The following is a 3,909-nucleotide window of genomic DNA, read 5'->3' as shown; positions in this document are numbered from 1 at the left end:
AGAAAAGCCAATATCGAGCATCCTATTAAAAACCTTTTTTAAAAGTCATCGTCAGTTTTGTCGTGCCAAGCTTCTTTGGTGTTGTGCATTATGGCATACCACTCTGTTATAAAGGACTACTGTGTAGGATTTAGTGCCATTTAGCAGTAAAGTTGCAGATTGCACCTAAGTGAACACCGCTGCGTCTGTATTTGACAACCTAGGAATAAGTACGGACTGTAATGTGTGTAGGAGACACTACTGTGTCCGTGAAACTAGCGAATAACACCGAATAACTGATCTAGAGCCAGTGTTTGATTTTCCCATTCTGGACTACTGTAGAAACATAGTGGTTGAACATTGTGGCCTCTGTAGAAGTGGACCCGCTCCCTCTGTAAAAAAAAAATGGCTCATTCTAAGGTACCAAAAACAAAACAAGTCTTATAATAGTGATTATACACTAATAAAAACATACCTCTAAATCTTATATTCCATTTCTACCAATAGATCCTCATAAATATTAAACACTATACCTTTTAAGCTGCATACTTAACTATGTAAGTGCAGAAACTTACCTTACATTTGCATACCAAAAAATGAACTAGTATAACATGTTTGCTATTGAGATATTACTTTTCATAAAGTTTTCTCAGGTAAAGAGCTGAATATAGTTTACTGAGCCAGTAGTTGGAAGCATCTTGTGGGCCCCTGCCTTTAAATCTTCCATATCCTCCAGCATCATTCATTTTCATACCTTTGAAGATGAGAAAACAGTTTCTGTCATCTTATCTCCTGAGGTGATTGTGAAATGGAGGGAGACAGAGGGGTCTATTTATTTCCTTAAATGTTTTTTTTTTCCCCTATCATGAGGCACAAGTCTGAGACCAGATGGGTGGAGTGCTGGATGAAATTGGAAAAGTGAAATATATTGACTGCTAAGAGAAAGGAGTTAGTGTGAGTGGACTGGAGAAATGATTGATGCCAGTCCTATATCTAGTTTAAGTTGTAAATGAAGTGTGTGTGTGTGTGTGTGTGTGTGTGCGTGTGCGTGTGCGCATGTATATATTGGCTCAACTCAATGGCTAAGACATAATTTGATTTCATTAATTTTATTTATTATACAAAGATAAAAATAGCAGCAGTTCATCGCCCAGCTGCACAAACAGTAACAGAGGGTCCTTTGATTTCTTCATTATCAGTTCAAGGTCCAGTGTGTAACAGAAGATGTTTTCCAAGTATGCTAAATAAATTCAGCATATATTTCTCTGTGCATGCAAGGTGTGCAATATTTCTATAGATGCTGTAGTTGATTGTAGAAATGTTGACACAGAGAGGAAAGCTAGTTTTTATTAGGAAATGCCTTTTACCTTACCAGGTTTAGCCTTTGATTGTTGTACAAACATCTTCACATAATTGTTTAGACTTGTCTTCAAAATAACCTTTAATGTCTTGTTAGATTTCCACACATTCTATTAATCAGCATTTATTAACTCTTTAATATGATAAGGACATAAAATGTTCTCCCATTCCAGCAAGCTGGATTACTTGAGGTTAAAAGACAGTGTATCTTTGCTCACCTCAAATGACTTTTACTGAGTAAATCTTAAGGATGCTAAATCCCCAAGATCAGAAAGCTTCAATTAAAAGGGTATATTATATGCAAACATATTAAAAGAGATTTTCTAAGGAGCAATGTAATAAAGGGACCTTAGGTCTTTGCAGCCTTCTCTCTGACCCTGTAACAGAAATAGTAAAAGTCATTAATGTATATGTAGAAAAAAAAGAAAAGGAAGCTGATCATGATTGAAGGTAGGCAACGCAGAGTACAAAGGAAATATATGTGCATAATCATGTTCAAGCCCTCAGTTAGCCACAATACAGTTGGCGTGTTTTGAATAATTGAGCTGGGCGAGCTGCTGTCTCCACACATTTCACTGGCGCTTGCAATTTAAAAGGAATGGAAATAAGGGATGAATACTTAATGGCTGTGATCTGTGGAATTGCTAAGGCTGTTTTCTACTGTAACTCATCCGCTGAAGATGTTCAACTGTAGAGCTTGTAAACAGTGTTTCTTTTATCCAGAGATGCAGGTAGTTAGCGTCAAGTTGTGCAGATGCAAGCTGATCAATCATTGAGGTTACATAGATCAAGCACAAGTCCAGCTACCATAAACAAGAGGCTTATCAGTGCTATCTTACAGTCTCTATTGATAACTCTATGCTGCATATATATGGTAAAGAATATGGCAATGCCACTGCTGGAACTAAGGTTGCATTCCCACTCTGGCTGTCTACAATATTGAATTAGTCCATATCATGTAGATCCCACTGTGATTTGGCTGTGACTAATTGTTGTGATGAATGTGTGAAATGAAATGTGTCTTTAATGCACACATTGTCAGACATTATCATGATGTGCCTGGCCATCACTGGCATGTGACTTCAGCACACTGTGCAGCCTGCTCCTCCCCTAAGGCTGATATGTGGGGGTGGTTAGCCACATTAGCACTCTGGGTAAAGTAAGTAATGAGAACAGTATGAGGCAACGGTGCCCTTGGCAAGACAATTAGCATAAAAGACAATGCTTGACATTTAGATCAAGAAAAATCATAGCAGTAATATTGGATTGGTTTGACACATTAGCTCTTTCTGTTGTAAGAGGGCACAGTGAAGTGTTTTTCCACAGTGGCTGACTAACAGGTGGTGACACGCAGCAGCAACTGTGGAGGGAGGTAAAGCTCCAGCAATATACATCTATTCAATCAAAGCATGCAAAAACCATCTCAGCGCCAAATGCTTCTTCTGTGACACTAATCAAGTTGATTGAAAATGAGTCACCTCTGTCAAGTACAATCTAGAGAGATGAATCAGGACACTGTGGAAGAGGCGAAACAAAGACAGAAAATTATTTGAATGTATTTGGCTTCTTCTGCACCCTTCCTGCGCAGAGCGGGTCATCTCAATTCCATGTCTGCCCCCAATGTCTCCTGCCAAAGACAGTGTGAATATGATTACACATTGATTTCTCGCTCTCACACACAGAATAGAGAAGCATGAGTTGGAGCTTGGAGCTGACTGGCAGGAGGAGATATCCAGTAGGACTCTGTTTGCTGGAGCTGTTGATTTGTTTGTTTGTAATAGAGTGGCCCCAAGGCTGTCTGTCATCTGCCTACTCAGGGAGTCATCTGGATTTTCTTAGCTGGGCTGAGCATTACAGGATTCTGAATAAAAGTGCAAAATGTAGAGGGAGCTCCGGCTTACAGAAGCTAATGCTCTTAACCCTACAGTGGTTTCAATGTTTGGAGTTTAGGCAGACGCTGGCAGCATTGATATCTTTTTTTGCATTTACAACAGTAGCTTCACCAACTGTCAGACCTTTAAGGAACCACGTATCTGGAATGAACATGTGTCTGAAAGATACATAATTACAAACAAAAGCACTGAATTTTGGCACTGGAAATGTTCTGTCCATTCATAATTTAATTCCCAGACTGGGCTGGATTTGTTGTAGAATGATATGCGAAAAGTGAATAAATTAAATAATGTAACCACTTCAATGTGCCATCATAGATTATATAATAAAAATGGACAAAGTGTGGTGTCTTTGGCTGTCGCCATTGTGATGACCCCTCCCCCACTGGTTGGTCTGGGTCTTTCCCTCTTCACAGGAGACAGTGGCATAGGGTTGGCCATTGATGGGCTACACCTGGTGTGTCCTGATTGCTGCTCTTTTTATAAATGGCTGATTTGTGCTCATTCTCTCCCTCTCCTTCCAGTCAGCAGGTTCCTGGTTTGTTGTGGTCTTTGGTTTTCTGATAGTCTTTGGTATTGGATATATTACCTTTTTCCACACACACTTCACCCATGTCCACACACACCCTCACTACACTACTGACCTCACTGATGTACATATACATATTATGATTTGTGA

General features: G+C 39.4%; 1 protein-coding gene across 1 annotated transcript in view; it reads left to right on the top strand.

Annotated features, from left to right (window-relative positions):
- Nucleotides 1-3,909, top strand: part of LOC118336964 (leukocyte tyrosine kinase receptor-like) — a 186,595-nt gene that overhangs the window by 17,721 nt on the left and 164,965 nt on the right.

Source organism: Morone saxatilis, unplaced genomic scaffold (assembly GCF_004916995.1).
Source record: "Morone saxatilis isolate NCDOM2014 unplaced genomic scaffold, NCSU_SB_2.0 Contig3, whole genome shotgun sequence".
Lineage (NCBI taxonomy): Eukaryota > Metazoa > Chordata > Actinopteri > Moronidae > Morone > Morone saxatilis.
This window is presented reverse-complemented; position numbering and strand designations above follow the sequence as displayed.